General features: G+C 42.2%; 1 long non-coding RNA gene across 1 annotated transcript in view; it reads left to right on the top strand.

Annotated features, from left to right (window-relative positions):
• The window catches only part of LOC115089982, a 156,825-nt gene extending 136,524 nt beyond the window's left edge, over positions 1–20,301 (top strand). Inside the window, exons 2-3 of the long non-coding RNA XR_003856284.1 lie at positions 2,461–2,572; positions 19,903–20,301. This is a non-coding gene — a long non-coding RNA (uncharacterized LOC115089982). The remainder of the gene's footprint in view (positions 1–2,460; positions 2,573–19,902) is intronic.
• Positions 20,302–21,516: the final 1,215 nt, after the last annotated feature.

Below are 21,516 nucleotides of genomic sequence, written 5' to 3'. Positions count from 1 at the left end.
TGTGTGTGTGTGTGTGTGTGTGTATGTGAATGATAGACTTCAGGGGGGGGGAGGGGTGAATGGGAGCCTGCCTAGGTGTGAGTGTGTATGTGGATGGTAGCCTGCCTGGGGATGTGTGAATAGTAGTCTGCCTGGGGGAGAGTATGTGTGTGAATATTAGACTGCCTGGGTTTGTGTGCATGTATGTGTGAATGGTAGCCTGCCTAGGTGAGTCTGTGTGTTATGTGTGTGAATGTAGCCTGCCTGGGAGGGGAGAGGGACACATGACTGGGAGCCTGCCTGAGGTGCTGGGGGTGTGAATGGGAGCCTACTTGGCCAGGGGGATGTGAAAGGGACCCTACCTGGAGTGTGTATGTGAGAAGGAGCATATGGGAGTGGAAGCCTATATGTTTGTGTAAGAGTGGGAGCCTGCTTATGAGAGTGAGAGCCTGTGTGTGTCCGTTTGTATGGAAGAAGGAGCAGGAGCCTGCATCTGAGAAAGAGCATATGAGAGCCTGTGTGTTAGTGAGGGAATATGAAGCTGTGTGTGAGAAAGCATGTAAAAACAAGAGCCTGTGTGTATGTGTCTGTGAGAGAGAATGGGAGCCAGCATGTAAGAACCTTTGCATGTGAGAATGAGAGCCTGTGTATTACGTATGTATGGGAATGGGAGCCTGCATGTGTGAGAGAGCATATGAGTGCCTGTGTGTTTGTGTGTGAGAGAGCATGAAAGAATGAGAGCCTGTGTATTACGTATGTATGGGAATGGGAGCCTGCATGTGTGAGAGAGCATATGAGAGCCTGTGTGTTTGTATGTGAGAGAGCATGAAAGAATGAGAGCCTGTATATGTCAGGGGGGAAAGGAATTGGGAACCTGCATGTGAGAGACAGCATGTGAGAGTGAGGGCCTGTATGTTGTGTTTGTGGAAACAGGAGCATATGTGTAATAGCATATGAGAATGAGAGCCAGTGGGAGTGTTTGTGGGAGTGTGTGGGTGAAAGAGAGCTTTTAAGAGTGAGAACCTATGTGTATGTGGGGGAGTGGGAGCCTGTGTATTTGTGAAAGGGAGAATGGAAGAGTGGGATCCTGTGTGAGAGAAAGTGTTTGTGTGTGAGAGAACATGTGAGAGAGAGTGTGTATGTATGTATGAAGGAGGAATGAAAGCAGACAGGAGGAAAGAGAAAAACCAGACATAATAAAAGAGACCCTTAAAAAGAATAAGGAAAAGATTAATAAGGGCAAAAAAAAAAAACTGGGACCAACTGATTAGAAAAATAACATCAGACAACAAAAGTAAAAAAAAAGTATTTTGTGTTTCAGTGATTGGAATATGCCATCTTTGGGAATGTGCATTTCTTAAATATTTGTATTTTGCTTTTTCTTCAGTATTCCATTGTTCACAGAATCTGGTTTTTCAGGGTTTCCATTTCAGTTTTGTCTGCATGTTTGTTTCTAATTTGTAGTCCCTTATTCTGTATTAGGCAAGAGTCTGTTTGTGTTGCACATGTGTGACAGAAATGCAATATTTTGGCTACAGTTTCTCTGTAGGGATTTGTAGCGGTCTGGTTTCTTCTGTTTGCCCATTAGGTAGCATAATAGTGTTCTAGGGCCTGGTGTAATGTTTGCTTGCTGCCTTTTTGTAGATAAGATTGCTGCTGTTTAAATCCCGATAGTTACTGCTGTTATGGTATGGTAAGGTGCTAAGTATTATTTATTTTGCAGGGGTTTGTGTTATTCCACAAAGTGTTTGGCAGTGAAGGGAATTGTTTTACTGTCACATAGGTGACATCAGAATTTTAATTTTATTTTTTTTTTTGCATGTCCTAGTTCTGTTCTGCACCTGTTGCAAATCTTTTTAAGATGATTATTATGATTTTTGCTGTTTTATTATAGTTCTATGCATTTTTGAAAGAGGATTCATAAAATAATATATAGATGTTTTTTTATTACATGATTGGATCTGATATGTCTTTGTTTACTTTTTATATGATGTGCATGATAAACTGCAATAAATATCAAATAAATTATTACAGATTAATAAGGCATTTTAATGTTGGTATGTGCTTGAAATAATAGAATTAAAATATTTAAAAATGTCATTCATGATACATGATGGCTGTTGCAAACTACTGAGAAATCCATTGTAGGGTGCATGCTAAGGTATTATTTATCAATAAGAGTACAACTAGTAGGGCCTAGATCTGTATGTCTGCTGCCTATCCATGTTAACCTTGGGTCTCCAAAAAATTCAGTTCTGGCTATGCCACTGGCACAAATAATAACCCTGGGAAAAAAAAGGAGAGGAATAACAGAACAAAATGCTGCCAGCTGACTTCTTTCGCTACTTTACCTTTCACCTTGTAGGGCAAAGTAGTGCAGTCAGTCAGCCAGTGCCATTTTGCAATTCGTCAGCTGTAGGGTGAAAAGGAGTTATGCTGTCTTGTGCCCTGATTTTCTTCTTACCTTTTTGCAATGTGTAGACATGAATGGAACCTGCCAGGGAAGGGCCAGAAGCCACAGGAGGGCCTAGTCACAGCATGAAGCCTCTTGACTCTATATACAAATAAAGAACTGCTAGAAACCACAAAACAGGTAAAGTATTGCAAAGTGGCTGATTTCATATTTCTCAGATTCATATAGAAAGGGAAACTCATATCTCACGTGGACTGTATGCAAGCTGTTATTTACCTGGCTTAGGGGCCTATTTACATATTTGTGTGTGATAAAACAGCATTTACTATATGATGAGATGATTTACCATGAGCTAAATGGAAATAATGTGTGAAATTTGCAATTACCCCAGCCCCTATATCAGGTGTAAGGAGGCATGCTAATGAGCTGTATCTCATGCAAATACATAAAAAGCAGTTCAACAGCATGCCAAGGAGAAGAGCCACATGTGCTGTGCTACTTTGAGAAAGTTAGCTACGTGTCTTGAGAAAGGGAGTTGGCCACCTCTTGAGCTGGATCTAACTTCCCCCAGTCTAAGGTGCCTGGCAAGGCTCAACAGGCCACAAGCCCCAAAGAATGCCCTTCCCCTACGCACAATCGCTGTCCCATCTCATGTGGCCTATACTGCCATGTCCCCCTTGCTCCCTCCCCCTTCACTCAAGCCAAATGGCACATAAATATTCATAAGCTGGTATCCTCCTTGTAAGCCCTACCCACTCCAGGCTATTACCCTGCCCCTGACATCCAAATCATACCCCAAACCTTCTTTCTAAACCCACTCCATTGTGGTTGTCTCCCCCCTCCCTAAGACCTCCCTTCAATTACTGGAGAAGTTCCAGTGTCCATAGGGGCACTCCTGCTTCTTCTGCATGAAAATTCAAAATGGAACTGGTTGACCCTCTGCTATCCTTTGTCCCACACATGCTACAGAAATTTGGTATCAAAAGGATACTCACCTAACTTTTTCTCTTGCTGCCCAGACATCAGAGAAGACAGGTTGAAGTATGCTTTCCCCAATGTATTCTGGCTATGAAACACAAGTTTTGTCAGCTTTTCAGCTTCAGAACAGCAAAGACTGGTGGTGTTACACATTGTCAGTGAAAAGCTTTTGTGTGGGGAGTCATTACCATTTTTCATAAATTATTTTGTTGGCTATTGACACTGAATTTGGCACATTAAAGCACCTTGTTATTTATGTTTTGATTTTTTGCTTTTGATGTACTTTAGTTTGATCCTTGCCTTGGGTATTTAATTACGAACAAGCAGGTAAAACTTTAGTAAATAAACTGAAATGGAAAGGACTAAGCATTTCACTTTTGTTCAGACAAGTAAAAACCACATTTTTGGAAACTTATGATTACAATATAAACAAATCAAAAGCAGTTTGCTTAAAGACTTGATTATATAAGTGTCCCTTTTTTTAGGGATTTAAGAAATATGTGATAGTCATTGCAGTGGCATTGCAGTAGGATGGCAAGGGGTGGGTATGCCCTCCGCCTACTCCTGGGGGAATTCTGCGCTACTGCGGAATGCAGAATTTGCGCAGAATTCCCCCTTCATGCAGATTTCCTACCTAACCTCGCAGATTTCTTCCCTCATCGCAGTTCCTGCAGATTTCATCGATGCCGCGCAGATTTCCTCCCTCGCTGCCCTTCCTCACACCGTTGCCTCGCGATTTCCTCCCGCGCTGGAAAAGGATTACAAAAAAACCGAAAGCATGCCGCACACGGATAGCGGCCAATCCGGGATAGTGAAGTCAGGTCACGGTGGTGCACAGAGAGTGGGGGCATCGCATCGCAGCACGGCACCAGCGGCTTGAGGTTAGAAGCTGTACCGTGCTAAAATCCAGGACCCAACAATCGAAAATAGAGAGGAAGGGGGAAAGAGAAGAGGGGGGAAAAGAAAGGAGGAGAAGAGGGAGAGAAAGAAGGGAGGGGAACAGAGGGGAGGGGGAAGGGGGATAGAGAAAGAAGGGGGAAAGGAGAAAAGGGGGAAAAGAGAGGAGGAGAAGAGGGAGAGAGAGAAGGAGGGGAACAGAGCAGAGGGGGAAGGGGGACAGAGAAAGAGGGAAGGGGAAAGAGAGAAAGAAGGGGGAAAGGAGAAAAGGGGAAAAAGAGAGGAGGAGGAGAGGGAGAGAGAGGAGGGAGGGGAGCAGAGGAAAGGGGGAAGGGGGACAGAGAAATAGAGAAGGGGAAAGAGAGAGAAAGAAGGGGAGAGGGGAAAAGAGAGGGGCTAAAGAATATACCCTGGCCCTGACCCTGGCCCTGATAGTGTATGTTTGAGCCCTTGTGTTTGTTGTGAGACAGTGGGTAGGTTTCTACCTGGGAGTCTGTATGTGGTGAGGGGGGGAGGGAGTGTGCGTGTGTGAGAGAGACAATTGTATGTGGGGAGAACAGAACATGTGTGTGACAGATGGCGTGTGAGAGAAAGCATATGTCTGACATCATATAAGAGAGACAATGAGCATGTTGGGGATTCATCCCAAGTCTCCCATATGGCAGTGCATGATGCAACCATTAGAGAAGCCACTTCCACTGGTGCCACTGTCAATTTTTGCAATACAAAATGGCACAAGCCAGACCTAAGCCAGCACCATTTCATAAACAAACATGTGCAATGGCACTAGCCTCCATCTGTTACTGTCCTTTAAAATAATGGCAGCTAAGGAACAGAAGCGACCAGGGGATCACTCTTATCTTGTAAAGAAATTTTCAACAAAAGGACAAAAAGGTAAGAGAGTCCAAGGGGAGCCCTTTTGGGGAGGTAGCAGTGGTGATACTTTTTTTAAAAAAAATTTTTTGGGGGTGGGGGTATGTTTTTTAAATTTCTTTTGATGTGTGCATTTTTCTTTTAAGAAACAAAACTTACATTAAAAAGAACAAAATTGAAGTAAAAATCAAAATGAAAAAAAAACAGTCTATGCACAGCCCTAATATTAAATAATATGGAATATTCACTATGATAAATTAACATAGGGCAAAAGAAAATCATTCTATTATGGAGACAATTATCTACTTATTATGCAGTTTAATTACAGGATTTGTTGCAAATATTAGCCATAAATCCCTTTTAGAAGCTAATAATAACAGAAAGAAACCAAATAGTATATCTTATTTCAGAATTTATAGCAATTATCTTATGGCATTCAGTTGCACTTCTGTGATGAGCTGAGAATGTGATTTTTGCTTTAGTCAGTAATGCAAAATATTGCATAATCACTAGTCACATTGTGGCATAAATATATACATTATTTAACTGATTAAAGTACTAGAAAACCTCAGAGGAACCTGTGATGTAAGATATTATAAAATGTGCTCACAAGATGAAACATACAAACCGCGATGGACTTGATTAATGTTACATAGTAGAAGCCTGGGTCTGGAACTGGGTTTGGACCTGAATCTCCCCACCCTATCTGATTTATACCTGCTACAAAAGGGCCATATACAGGGCATTCATTCTTTTATGTCAATAAAAAAAAAAAAGGAGAATGTTCATTATTTTAAGTCTCTCTTGTCCTCACTTACTGGATGTGGGATGCTGACTCAAAAAGGTAAGTCTCAGCTATCAAGCGTTTTTTCTATAGGGACAGATTGAAAGAAAACCCTTGATAAATCAAGCCTAGATGGATATTGCTTTCATAAGAGCCTATGTGACCTTGCTGTCATAGGTGTCTGAATGGGATGGGCCACGGGGAGCCATGACCCAAGCACAACCTGGCTCCTCCCGCAGAATTGCTGAGGGAGATTCGGGGCTGGGTCAGGCAGGCACCAACCGATCGGCAGAAGGAGGACGAGCGTAGCGGTGCGTTGACCTCCATCTCTGTAGCTCCGGGCCTGACTGCTGCTCTGACCTGCATGGGACTCTGTACAGCCCCCGCGTTTCAAAGCAGCAGTAGTGCCAGGAGGCCGAGGAGCAGCAGGGCATGGCATGAGGCACCACTGTTCTCTTCCCCCTGCTGCTGTTCAGCATGGGAAGGGGGAAGGGGAGTATGGGGGGTCAGAAAGGAAGAGAGCGAGAGACAAGAGTATAGGGGAAGAGAGAGGAAAGGGGTGATGGAGAGAGAGAGAGGAAGGGGTGAAGGAAGAAGGGGATGTGTGGGGGCAGGGGGAGATAAGAAAAGAGAGCCGTGGGGAGCAGGAGGACAGAGAGGGAGTGGGGAGGGGGTCAGAGTTTAGTTGACTTGCCCCCCTCCAACCAAAAAGGTGTTTGTCTGCTCTTCCTTGCTGTCATCCAACCTGAGTCGATAGAACTGATTTTCAGACAGAAGAATTTACCCAGGTGTGCCCCACCCCCCAGAGCTCTTTTTCTTGTGCCCCTCTCATATTGCTGCTGTTAGATACTGAAAGTTATAAAAAAAAAAAAAAAAAACTACAGAAACCAAGCATGCATGCTGTTTTTCACCACAGCACTTGAAGTGTTGATAAATTGATGCTTTTCAAATCGTATCTATTTAACAGCTCTTTCTTTTTTTATAATAAAAATAAAAGCTAAGGTTGCAGAATATTTTTAGTCTAATGCTGTATATGTGTGCCTTCTTCCTTTCTGAAAATGTCTGGCAATGTTCTGTCGATAAAAAATTGATTTCAGTCACAGGCAAGAGGTGGATAGAGGCATCCATGCTGTGCTGATAGCTCTCAGAATAGTGACTTGAGCTTGTGCCACTGTGTTATACCTAAGCTATTTTTATTTTATCACACTTAAGTCTTAAGTTAAAGAATTACAGTATACCGCATCTACGGTTAGCCCATAAAGGGAATTTTAATACACTTTACATATAGCTTATAATATTGAATCATGTATCTGAACAACTGCGGCACCCCCTGGTTAAAGTACAATCCATCTCGAATTTATTTATGTGCCTATTTGTAAACCGTTGTGATGGTATATCACTAAACGACGGTATAGAAAATTTTTAAAATAAATAAATAAATACTCTGCCCTTGACTCAGATGACTCCATATAAATCGAGGACTCACTCTAAACACCAGACTAAGTCACAGACTAAAATCTTCAATCTCCTTTGTAGTGGATTATTCATAGGGGGGAAATGTTATCCTCCAAGGCTCTGGGTTCTGTGCCTATCTCCAAGTAAGCATACAAGAACCAGAAAGACACAAGAATGGTGTTCCATAATACAGTAAAGCACTTGTTCCAGACAGATAACCTAATACATAAGAAATACACATTCTCCTTGCAAAATCTGTAATCCATAAATAAATACTTCAAACATCAACTGTGTAGTCCTTTTTCTCTTTTATTGGTGTCTGTTGTGATTGAACACCTTGAGGGTGCTACTGCCTCTCCTCTCTCCCTTTTTCTTCTCACAAGCTGGATGCCAGGGTGCGTACCCTTTCCTCAACAAACACTTCAACTGGAATGGCACTATTTCTCTTTCCCTAAAAGAACCAGGCAGAAGTACATGGGAAAGGAATAGTGGAAAATGAAATTCCAAAATGAAGAAGACTCTTCTGCTTATCAAAAAGATAAATCAAGTAGAAAATCTAGAAAGACTCTCATATTTCCAAAATTCTTTATTCCACTAAATCTGACCCAAGGTTTCTCCAAAAAGAAAGAGAACTCAAAAGAATACTTCCCTCCCTTAGACTTTCAACACAAAAATCCACAATGCCTCTGGGAGTCTGTCTAACATAGACCTAGAAAGGAAGCATTGCAGCAACCTCACATGGCAGTGTAGTGCCGTAGATGATATGCTCCTTTCTTCTTTTCTAATTGCATAGCCCTTTTACAAGGCTACACCTTTATAGGGATCCCAGTGCAGCCCTATATTTTGAATGCAGCATGCCATAATATATAATATAACCCCTTACGGCCACCGCGCACGCCTACATAGACTAAAGTGGGAGAAAATCCTCACAGCTGGGAATTTGAGCGCACCATTATAGAACAGTGTTATATTTGTAGTCCCTGCCCCAGCTCTCCTTGGTGACAGTGGGTCATGGGCCATTGTAGCTCCTATGCTCCTGGGTTCTTCCTATGCATGGGGGTAAGGTTTTTCTGGAAGTCCTTTGCAATAGTCTAGATGGGAAAACATGCACTGTAAATATTGCTCAAATTAAAATCTTGTACTGGTAAAACCTAATTACAGGTGAAAATCTCAGAAGGGTACACTTTGTTTAATGCATAGTCAACATAGTAAAATAAAGTTCAAAATAGCAATAGCAATTCTACACATCCTGGTACACATAGGCAGGAGAAACCTCCCTGGACACTTTTCTTGTTTTTACCTGAAAATCTGGATGCAAATCCTGGAATCTACAGAAATCGAAGCTGGATGTCCCTCTTTAGACAAAGGTGAGCCTCTACTGATGACAGCAACTCTAATGTGGCTTTTTTCCAAGCTTGGCAATCCATCTTATGACTCCAGCTAGAAAACATCCTGAACAGGAAAGAAGTAGGTAAACATCTCTCTCTACCTTGAGATCACCTCTGATTCTTCAATAGTCTCAATGATCTCTGTGAACCCCAAGACAGCAACAAGCTCGTAAGTTCTGAAGGACTGAGCACCTGAATGTGGCCCCCAGGCAGTCATCTTCTCAAGACAGGATACAGGCACAACCTCTTCCAGGGAAGGAGAGACCTGAAGAAAATCCCTTTCTATAATAAAGAGAGCTGAAGATGAAAAGAACCTTGAATCATGAGGGCACAAGTATTTTGTTAAACTACCATCACCTCCCTCTGGGGACTGCCAACCACCTTTAGCATCCCTACTTTATTTTGCACTCATAATCAGGATCTGATGAAACTCTGAGGCCTACTAGTAAGGGACAGTTTTGTGACTTCCTCATATATTCAAACTTCATTTCGATATCTCAACATGAATTAGATTTCATCATTTCTTCACTGATAAATTTCAGAGCGAGAAAGTTGGTGATAATATTTCTACACTGAAGGAGTAGTCAACTAGTTAATACAATGGACTGAGAAATAGAGAAGCCAGGATTCAAACCCTACTTCTCCTAATGATACCCCTGGTGACCTTGGGCAAATCACTTAACCCTTCTTTGCCACAAGTACCAACTTAGGGCCTCATTTACTAACCATTTTTCTCATAGACACAGAATGGAAGAAGAGCCTTAATAAATCAGGCCCTTAGATTATAAATCCTCTAGGCAGGGCTGTTCTTGGAGGGGTGAAGAGGGGTGACTGCCTTGAGCCCTGCACTTTAGGGGGGCCCCACTCTGACATGGTAGCCCCATCCTTAGCATTATAATTTCAGGTTTCCAGTCTCCTGCTGTTATTGAATCACTCTGGGCCCCGCACCCTCCTAAGACCAACCCTACTTCTAGGGCAGTGGTCTATCTATTATATCTGAATTGTAACTCGCCTTGAGTGCAGGTTTAGAAAGGCAAGTAACTAAATCCACATCTTCTCAGATGTCTTGTCTATGGAGATCCTCAAGAATCTTCTTTGTCCCCACCATTGTTAAATAGGTATATGGTACCACCTGGATTATAAAAAGATGGTACCACGTGGATTATAAAAAGATATGACATGAATTACTATATTTATGTGGGTGAATTCCAGTTATTGTTACCTTTGGGGAAAAAAATGAGATCAGTTTAATTAGGGGTAGATTTTCAAAGGCCCGCCCGTGCGTCCATGTTTTCGCGGTTCCTTGCGCATGTTATAAGATACGATTCCCATGCGCATATGCGCACTGGATTTTAATATCCACATGCACATATGAGGGCGGGTGACTCTGTCACACAAGGGGAGGGATTTTGAAAAACAATGTGCAGCAACACGAGTAGGCCTTTCTCAGTCCTTTCCCAGTCCTCTCCAATTAAGGAGTGGACTGGAAGGTAACTTCCCTGTCCCCCTAACTACCCTTCCTACCTTTTCCCCTCTCCTCTCCTCCCCGACCCCTAAACCCACCCTAACTCCTTTAAACTTTTTTGTTTTATAACATACCAGCTTTAAGGAGCAGGAGTAAGATGTGCGCGCCGGCCGGCTGCCAGCACATGCTTCCCCACTGTCCTAGCTAGCCCCCACCACACCCCTTGGCTCGCCCTTTTGAATAGCCTGGCACTTCTGTGAGTACCAGGAGATAAGCATGTGGCCGGGCTGTTTCTAAAATGCACTCAGTGCTCGCAGGGCCCAGCCATCTCACGGGTATTAGTGCATGCCGGGCTTTGAAAATTTGCCCATTAATGTTTTAAATGCCTATCTTTCAGACATTTCAAAATAGCTGCTGATTAGTATGTTGAAATTAAATGGGGAAAACAGAGATTTTAAAGATTGGTACTGTTAGCCCAAATAGACAGTAAAAATTGTATTCTCTCATCTGAAGTTAGAACTGTAGGCATGACTCTGGACTCTGTATTTGACTTGAAATTTGACATTAAGCAGATATTTAGGAGAGCCTTCACAAAGTTATGTATGGTGTGACAAATTCACCAGTTCTTAGAACCAGATACTTTGAAAACGGTGACTTTCATGATTTTGTATCTGAATTATTGTAACATTCTTTATGTTGGCCTAAAAACTAGATTGATAAAGAAATTACAATTGGCACAGAATATGTCCCATATTAGGGAGATCGTGCATGGAGAGAGCCACCCACATACTGCATAAATGTTCCTGGTTATCGGTTGCTGCCCAGATTAAATTTAAGATATTACAATCAGCTTTTTGAAATCTAAGGAACAATCGACCATCCTATTTGAAATATAGATTATACCAAGTAATTCCAAGAAATTTTGAGTTGTGAGTTAAAATCTGGACAAAAAGCTTTCATCCTTAAGCATTAAAGCAAATAAAAATGAGAGTGAGAGCTTTTTCATTAGCTAATTCTTCCTTATAGAATAAATCTCCTAGAGAACTTAGACATGAGTCTAATTATCTCAGGCCCGATATTCAAAGTGCATTCAACACTATTAAGTCAGATAAGTGGGATTTATGCGGCTAAGTAGTGGCCGTTGAATTTGTGCCCTGGTTCAGTGGCTGCCACTTAGCTATATAAGTCCCTTATATTGCTAAAAGTTACATGCACAAAAAGTAGGCGTGTACTGGGCGGATCTGGGTGGAGCAATTGAGCCATATATTTTATACAGCTAATTAGCAATATTCAGAGTTAGCTGTATATATATATGTGTCAATTTAGATGCCCCAGACAGTAGGTCTAAACTTAGCCGTTTAGACTTATCCGTCTAAGTGCGTATATATACGTGTATATTCAGCAGCTTTGCCTTGACATTGAATGTACATCGTAACTTAGCTGGATAAGTTCTAACCGGCTTATGGGGTTATTTTCTAAAGGCTTATCGCACGCGATACGGCCATATCGCGTGCAATAAGCCTCTATTGCAGGCGAAAAGGGCCTTTTCGCATGTGATATCATGCAAATTAGGGGGAGGGGAGGAGTTGGGGTGGAGAGGGGAGGAGACGGGGTGAGGAGGGGGCAAAGTCAGCGTTGTCTTCGCTGCCGGCGATAAGGTTAGTAATGTTATCGTCGGCAGTAGCGCGCTGAATAGCACCACCTGAGGTGATTTCGCAGGCCTGCCCCCCTTCACCCCCCCCAACCCCCGTTTTCGCAGGATTCATCATTCTGCGAAAGAATTTACATGCCCCAGACAGTAGGTCTAAACAGCGAAAGAATGATGAATTCAGGCCTAAGTTACTTACATGGCCGGCTTTGAACATCTACCCCCTCATGTTTAAGAAAGGTTAAAAAACTTGGTTATTTTAAATCTTAACATGTTCTGTGCTTGGTGTCTCGGGGTTTTAATTCTATTTATTTGCTTTGGGTTTTAGGTTGAGGTCAGTGATTTATATTCTCAGGTAATATGTGCACTACTTTTGACTTCTATGAGATTTATAGTCTGATTTTTTTTTATTTTTGTTTGTTTGTTCTTTATAAAAATTAGGAAATAATCTCTGTTTAATGATCTAGAAACTAAAAAAAAATCCAGAGAACTACAATATAAACCACAATTGGAGAGAGAGGATACAACAAATTAATTAACTAAGAAAAATAATTGTCTGTTTATTAATGTCTTTGCGCTTATGCCTGAATTAGATTTTTACTCTGATTGTATACTACCTTGAGCAGGTTTGCAATTTGGAAAGGCAGTATATAAAATTATAAAATAAAAAAATGAAAGAGGTATCATCAACTCTAATGAAACTTATCAAAACGCTAATAGCAATCAAGAGGAGGAAAAAGCATTTGCACCTCCAGTGCAGGCCTCCTTCTTAGTACACATGGGGAGGCTAATTTTCAAGCAGCCTGAAATTCCAAAGCAGACATGCACATAAATCTATTTCGAAAAGTTGTGATTGTCCCAGTATGTGGGTACACATACACATAGGAGGGATATCTTTCTGAGCGCTTTTACAAAAATTGAAAGTATGTGCATAAATGCTTTCCCTGCCACAGTTCCACCCATTGGAACAGCTAGCATGAGTGTGGAGGAAAGTACATTTTAATCGAGTTATGCATGTTCTTTTCATCGTAGAATTCCCTAGGTAGTTTTCAAAAGCTGATTTACAAGTATAAACCAGGGTTTATACACGTACATTGTTTTGAAAATTACCCCCTTTATAACAGATCCTTGGCGAACATCCAGAAAGTCAACTCTTAAAGAAATAGAAACCTTTAACACATATTTCATACACTAGAGAAGAAAGTACCATAGGTAACATGAGCATAATAAATGCTCACTGGTAAATCAATTTATCTCTTTTTGCTTCTTCTGGTAGGCAATCAACTGGACTGGAGCGGCAACTAGGCATACAACTAAAAGCTTTCTTACTCATGTGTCCTTCTCTTGTATTGAGAGGCACAAGAGCCTTCTACAATGGTAGGATTTTTCTGGGAGCTTTTTGTATGATTTCCAATATTGCCTTAAAGGTGAAATTTAAAAGCCAGACGTGTCCCAAAATTAGAGAATGCATGAATATGTTGGGCTGGCACGTGCTGAGCAGATTTTAAAAGCTACACGGAAACACACATACATGCCACTGTGCACACATATTAAAATGTTTCAAAAAGGGGTGGGGCATGGGCGTGTCTGGGTGAGGCATGAGCGCTCCGGGATTTCACCATGAAATTTTCATGTAAATACATGCACTGGCACTTACCGGGATCCTCTGCCATGTAACTTTACTTCTGCTATGGATGACGTGTAATTTAGAAAACAAAAAAAATCTAGACCGATCAGTGGGGTTTTAAAGGTCGGGGTAAACAGGGGGGAAGGGAGGCTAATAAATCAGCAGGGTTTGGAAATCCTATCTCTTAACTAGGTGAACTAGGAACAAACTTGGAAAACTGGCACTGGTGTCAGCACAAAATTCCCCCACTTTTGCAGTAGAAGCAGCATTTGCCCATACAGGCATGTGTCCACTTAAAATTGAACACACATATGCACATGGTCAGGCTATGTTATAAAATGGCTGCGTCCCTGGGTGCGGGCCGACAAACATGAGCACATGTACGCCCGTCTGCCATTTTGAAAATTATTGTCCCTGTGAGTGGTTCTGTTGATTAGGGCTGAATGAGCGGGGACTCAGGAGGAAAAGAGCATCTGGGAGCAGAAGTCTGATATCTTTGCTGGCCTTCTTGCCATCAGAAAAATATCTGGAAATGAATGAAGCCACTGGTATTGGTTAATATTGGAACCTTAATCCAGCGCCTTAGACCGCTCGGCCATGCTACCATTGAAAAGCGCGGGCTGGGATTGTGGCCGCAGCATATTTCAATCCTGGCTGAAAATTCAGTTTGACAAAGAAACTGGGGAGGTGGGAGGGTTAGGCTTAGGGTTGGAGTGAGAGGGTAGTAGAAGAGGGCAATTGGTTGCACAATTATGTGGAACCAGGGAGTGGACAGGGGGATGAAGGAGGCCAGGCCCACACCCTTTCTGCTTTAAGTTTGTGTATCCTCTTAGCAGGGTTTGGGGGGTAGAAATACTTGGCCTGGTAGGGCCCATGGTTCTTGCTTGGGTGAAAGGGCTGTCATTTGGGCAGGTAAGTCCATGAGATACCTTTTCTTTTTTTTTTTTTTAAACCTACACTGCCATTTATCTGGCTATATGCTTTAGAATATAGCCAGTTATGGCTGAAGTTATCTGGCCATACAAGGCTAATTGGCGATATTCAAAAGATAGCTGGTTAGGTGTACAGTTCTCCAGCTAAAGGTAGCCAAATAATTTTAATTGGGAATATTTAGTGGACTGTTTATCCTTCTGTATATCCAGAAGAACTTATTTTGCTAACTTTAGTTCAATAAGTTATCCATTTGAGGCATTTTAAAATACTGGCCTCAGTATGCACAAGAAATGGAAAAAAGAATGATGTTTCAAGGAACACTGCATACATAGTTGTACACTATATTGCACACAATATCTGTTTTGTGCACACAGCCCACAAAAAATTAGAGGGAATATTGCCAACTGCCATCTATTATTTACTTTGGGCTCAATGAAATCAAAAGGTTCACACCTACCTCAGACCAGATATTCATTTATTTATGGCTCTACATCCTCAGAAAATCCCCCATCTAACTGATCCAAAGTAAAAGGACAAATATATTGTGAGGTGAAATTTCTTTTCTCCATTCCCTATCTCCAAATGGTAGTTCAACCACTCACCCCTACCTGTACCTCCCCAGTGGCCAGCACAATTCCCCACAGATGGCCAGCTCAACTCACGACCTTCCCCCCCCCCAATTGAGAGACAGCACCTGCCCCCCAAGTCATAGCCAACCCCCTCCAAGCCCTTGCTTGGGGTATGTCAGAAGGGGCTTAGAGGGGGCTCACTGTGACTTAGATTCTAGGCCTAGCCTGAGGCTAGATCTCATCAATGAAGCCCAGGCCTGGGCCGAGGGACCTCTTGAATATGTAAGATGGGAATTGGATCAGAGAAGCCTTACTGTTGCTTGGGTGTGTGTGGGGAGCTTGAAGTCCCCATGAGCAAACGCACTCTGGAGAGGTTACCAGCTTGGTAAAAATCAAATAGCATGGCTTAATGTGTTTGAGGTAACCCATTTAATACTAATGAGCTGCTTTGCATGAATTTGCATGCACACAATTCATTAAAAATGTTTGCTTTATGCTGATTTTTTAAGTGTTACCTGTAACAGAAGAGTATGTACTTCCATTAACATAAGTTTAACGCACATTAGTTTGTTAGTACATAAATAGACCACTAAGTCCACATGATTGTGGGTGGTATGGAATAAGTTAATATTACATCTATGGTACTTTTTTGATGAGCTCTGAATATCTTTTTTAAAACAGCTGATATTCTTTTTTTTTAAACACTATTTTCCTTTCAAAAAATTTGGGTAAATCAAACCCTAAGTGATTCAGGAATTCTGGCACATTTCTTACTAAAATTTTTCATTCAATGAATTTATCATGAAATCTCTTGGATTAGTAGACATCACATTTCACAACCTACTTGGTATGCTAATATTTTTCAATGCCCTCTTTTCTAGGATCTCTGAAAGATTATTAGATGCATTCTCAGTTTCTTCTTTTTCAACTTTCTCCTCCCATTAGAGTGGCCACCAAATAAAGTTGAGAGATTCATTACAGCAGTGGCCACATAATTTTAATTTGGCATACAACATATTATGTCTTTATTGTATTTATGGGTTACATTTTTTGTGGTCTGGATTTTTGAGAAGATTGTCTTAGAAAAAAAAGACAAAAGTTGTTCTACTAATATAAGCGCTATTGTCTGGGTCAGAAACTATAGGGTTCATTGTTTTTTATAGCCCATGTAATGGTAATCAACTGCCACGTGCAAATGTCAGTGAGCTGCTGACTTAGATATTGTATGGTAAATCACTATCAGTAATAAAGCATTATGTATTGCTTCACTATACAAAGAGATGAGCTTTCATATTCATTACATTTCCTTCCTAGAAGTTCACATGAAATAGTAGCCACAGATATCAAGTAATTTCCAAAAGAAAGAAAGAAAGAGAGAAAGAGAGAGAGAGACTTGCTATAGGGCCTCCTCCCTAGACAGGTATTTGTATCCCTATGGGAGGCCCACCTAGTAACTCGAGGTGAGGGTTAAGTATTAGTGTAGGGGGTTAGGGGCCACTTTGACATTCAACGTGAGATGTACGAACAGAACAGTGGTCTCTTGTGAAGATTTGATGGCCTTCAGCGTGAGTAAACTCACTCCAAGATGAGATCTGGGCAATGTTCTCTCAACCTAGCTTGATGGACACTCTACCTGGGCAACAACAAGCTAGGTAGAGAGAACATTGCCCAAATCTCATCTTGGAGTGAGTTTCCTCACTCCGAAGGTCATCAAATCTTCAAAAGAGACCACTGTTCTGTTCGTATGTGTCACATAGAATGTCAAAGTGGCCCCTACCCCCCTACACTCATACCTAAACCCCACCTCAAGTTACTAGGTGGGCCTACCATAGGGATACAAATACCTACCTATGGGGATGACATTATGGACACTCTCTCTCTCTCTCTCTCTCTCTCTCTCTCTCTCTCTCTCTCCCTCTCCCTCTCCCTCTCCCCTAGCATACTGAAACAGGCCTAACCATGATAAACCTTGGCTTCACAGCACACAATAAATCCTCCCTACTTTACATTTACTCCACCCCCTGAATACAAAATTTGCATTCACAAATCATGTTAACAGCAGTTAGCAGAATTATCACCCACGGTAACTCCTTGGAAAATGACCCCCATAATCTATTTCTAATTAAAAGCATGTACATTGCAGTGATAAGTGTGAACCAAATCTGTTGTCATTTTATTGCAAAAAAGGAATACTTCATTTCTCCCTTACATCTGTTATACTGATCTAATTCTTTTCTTAAAAATGCTTGTTTCAAATAAATGAATCAGAGACTGTTTCTTAAAAAAATAGCAGTATATGACTGAGTCAAATGCAATTATAGCATACAGAATCTGCATATTAATACAAGTTGAATAATGACATGCCCGTTCCTTCCTTATATAAAGGTAGAATGCTATAGTCACTTTTGCACTGATCTCTCTAGAAGACTTTAATTCTTCATACTGTTGAACATCAGAGAACTATTAAAGTTGCCTATTTCAATTTAGATAAGGCTTGTGATTTCTATCATTACTATTTTGTTTGGTGTTTTCAACAAACAAAGCCTTGCTATGTTATCACATTTTTCACCATAAGTCTTTGAAATGACTTGTTTTATCCTCCAACCACTACAGTAGAATTAAATATTTTAACTGAACTGGAGAAACTTTCCATTTCTTTATTCTGGTATAGTTCATGTCAGACCTGAGATTTTTTTTTTTTTAAATTTTCTTATTATTTGGCAATTCTTGTATTCCGCTATCTCTAGAAATTGATCGATGCGGATCGCAAACAACATATACAATAAGATCACAAAACATCCAGCAACATAAAATAATAAAATATTGCAATAATTTCTCAATTGATCATTTTTATCGATAGCTAATATTGAACATTATCATGAAAAACAGATTGCCTTTGGGTGCAGAACAACATGTTTGCTCACATTAGCCAGGAAAAACATTTGGATTTAGTAGTTGATAGCAAACTTGGAATGAGTGTTCAAAGCCAAACCTGTGTGTATATTGGCATGCAGTAAGCAGAGAAAAGAAGCAAGAAATAAAGATATGATCTTATCACTGTATAAGGTATTTGTTGGACAGGGTTTTGTTTAGGTAAAAAGAATAACCAAGTGTTAGAAAAGCTACAAAGAAGTAAATAAGGGGAACCCACAGGGGTTTACATAGGAAAAGATTGTCCAAACAAGGGTTCTTTACTGGGGGTGTGCAGGGGAAAAAAATGTATGGCAATGTGCCGGAGTTAATTAACTCCAGTGCAACCCCAGCAAATGGTATCAGTTGAAGAAGAAAAGAAGAAGAGACACATCAGAGCTGCTCTAAGGCCTGGGTTCCAGGCCTTAGAGGCTCCAGGCCTGGCTCTGACCCTAGGCTGAGGCCCAGGTATTGGGATCTGGCCACTGGGCCAGGCTCTAGCATCAGGCCTCGGTCAGGGCCTCAGCGTATGCCCTATATGAGCCCCCACTTCGGTCCTAGGTCTAGGCCTAGTCTGATGCACCAGCATTGCCTCGGGCATAGGCCATAGCCCTAGGTGAGGCCCCAGCCTCAGGTCTAGGCCAAAGCCTGATGCATTTATTTAAAACAAATGCAACAAATAAAGTTTGTTACTTTTGGGGGACCCAATTTGTTTTGGGGCCCCCCAAATGAAAAGAATTTGCCTTATTCATCACAGTTTGTGCATTCATTTTAAACAAATGCACATCCCTATTATATACTTTAGAAAAATAAGACATTTAAGAGGAGGTCTAATTCAAATTAATCCTAGGACCCTACAAGGATTTCACAGATAATCCTGGGATTTGCAATGATGTTGGTGATTAACAATTGCGGTGCACCAATATGGCTCTGTCTGGTTGGGAAGAAGATGCTCCAGTGATGTCACTGAGGTGCTGTCTTCCACCAATCGGCATCATTTTTCATCAATAGAAGAAGAAGGAAAAGGAAAATGGAAGGCCTGGTCCTGGACTTCCAAAACAAGGCCTAGGCCTAGGCCTGGGTAAAGGGAGCCAGCTTCAGCTAGATCCTGATATCAAGCTTGGGATAGGGGCAAGACCTGTACTTGGCCACAGCGTCTAGCTTAGGCCTGGACTCAGGCCCCAGTGTTTAGCCTGTACCCAGCCCTCAGGCTGGGCCCTGGATCAGGCTAGGCCTAAACCCAGGTATAGACTTCATGACAGGACCCTGCCTCATCTGGACCCCAGCATAGGCCTAGGCAATGGGACCTGGCATCAGGCCAGGGTCTCAGCGACAGGCCCCAGCCCATTTTTTCATAAGACCTTCCTCCATTGACTTCAATACAGAACAAAAAACAAATGAAACAAAAAATGATCTTTTTTTTCCATTTCAAACAAACTGACAAATGATGGTGACCCTGTAAAATGAAGGAACCAAAACAGATTTTTTGACACTGTACATCCCTATGTTAGAGTACCACAAGCCAGTGGCATTTTCAGAATATCCAAAATGAATATGCATGAGATGTATTTGCATGCAATGGAGACTGTACATGCTGGCTTGCTGCACTCGAGGATGAGTTGCCTACCCTTCTGTTAGAAGTTGAAGGAGAAGGATCTATTTTCTTGTTTTTTTCCCCTTTACAGTATGGTTGGGCTTCACACCCCTGGCTAGGAAGAATAGGAAGTAAAATAGCACTTTTTCTAGTCCACAAGCTGTAAGTGTGCCTCAGTATTTTCAGCTGATTACAGATTTTGGACTTTGTACTTATCTTTCCTGATGCTCCTAATCCTGAACATGTAGGGAAATACTCTGCCCTAGGAAGGGTTAGGAAGAGAGAAAACCAGTTTTCCCATCTCTATCCAGTGGTTGGGGAGGGGTGGCTGTCTTTTTGTGAATGCTTTGTTTGAGATTTTCAGTGTATCTTTGTCTTTTTGTTTTCAGGAGGAAATTTTCTTCTACCCTTCTTGCCCAAGATTGGGGAAGGAGAAAAGTTTTTCCCCTGTTATTTTGATTTTGAGAGCTTTCGGTCTGAAAGAACCAAAGTAATATCAGAGAGGAGATTTGGAGGAGAAAAGGATTTTCTGCACCTAGAAAGAAAGGACTGGGAAAATTGGAGGTTTTAGAAAATATCTGACCTCATGTATTTTTCCTGCTTTTGGAAGGGAAAATCTGTTTTAGCTAGGGGATCTCATTCCATCCTGGGAGCATTGTTTCCATATCCTGGAATGGAGGATCTCTCACAGCTTGCCAAACTGAGGAACACTTATATGGGCATAATCACATCTGGATTTGATTTTGGGACATGGATGTATCATTGAGAAAATGTGTTTGATGCTAGCTTGTCACCATTGGACTGTCACTCAATAAACTCTTTTTAATGGTACACTCACCCAGTATCCAGTCTGATTTTTTGGCAGCTACACCTACTGAGTTAACGCCCCTCTCTTCTCACTCTCCCTCATACTTCTTTTCCCACTTTACACCTCCCTTCTCCCTCCTCATTTCTCCCTCTTTCTCTATCACCTCTAATACAAATGCAGCCAGTTTCCTCTCTGTACGGCCATTGCTGCCTTCTGCTTTGCAGCTGGAGACCACTGATGCAGCAAATGGCAGCTGCCTGCACCTGTTTCAGGTCCCATAGCTTTTATTTGCGCTTCTTCTGCTGGCAAACATTGTCTTCATGCCCGAATCAGCGCCTGTGCATCCAATGCAGCTGATCTTCTGCTGCTGCTGCATATGTGGACCACACGACCATCTTGCCACTAGAGGTGTGAATCGTGTAATCGATCGTCTTAACGATCGATTTTGGCTGGGGGGGAGGAAAATCTGATCGTCGAGTTTTTTTTTTTTCTAAAAATCGTAAATCGGGGGAGGGCGGGAAAACCGGCACACCAAAAAAACCCTAAAACCCACCCGAACCTTTAAAACAAATCCCCCACCCTCCCGAACCCCCCCCCCCAAAATGTTTTAAATTACCTGGGGTCCAGTGGGGGGGTCCCGACGCAATCTCCTCCCGCTCTCTGGCCACCGCTGTGTTGAGAAATGGTGCCGGTGGCCCTTTGCCCTTATCATGTGACAGGGCAAAGGTAGCGCCGGCGCCATTTTGTTTCCTGGCTCCCGACGTCACGCGTGCGAGAGATCGCCCCCGGACCCCCGCTGGACCCCCAGGGACTTTTGGCCAGCTTGGGGGGGGCTTCCTGACCCCCACAAGACTCGCCAAAAGTCCAGCGGGGGTCCGGGAGCGACCTCCTGCATGCGGGCCGTATTGCCAATCTTCAAAATGGCGCCGGCGCTACCTTTGCCCTCACTATGTCATACGGGCGACCGTCGCCCGTGAGCCAGGAAACAAAATGGCGCCGGTGGTACCTTTGCCCTGTCACATGATAAGGGCAAAGGGCTACCGGCGCCATTTCTCAACACAGCAGTGGCCAGAGAGCGGGAGGAGATTGCGTCGGGACCCCCCCACTGGACCCCAGGTAATTTAAAACATTTTGGGGGGGGTTCGGGAGGGTGGGGGATTTGTTTTAAAGGTTCGGGTGGGTTTTAGGGTTTTTT

This window comes from Rhinatrema bivittatum, chromosome 4 (genome assembly GCF_901001135.1).
Source record: "Rhinatrema bivittatum chromosome 4, aRhiBiv1.1, whole genome shotgun sequence".
Lineage (NCBI taxonomy): Eukaryota > Metazoa > Chordata > Amphibia > Gymnophiona > Rhinatrematidae > Rhinatrema > Rhinatrema bivittatum.
The sequence above is the reverse complement of the archived record's forward strand: the minus strand, read 5'-3'. Positions and strand labels throughout refer to the sequence as shown.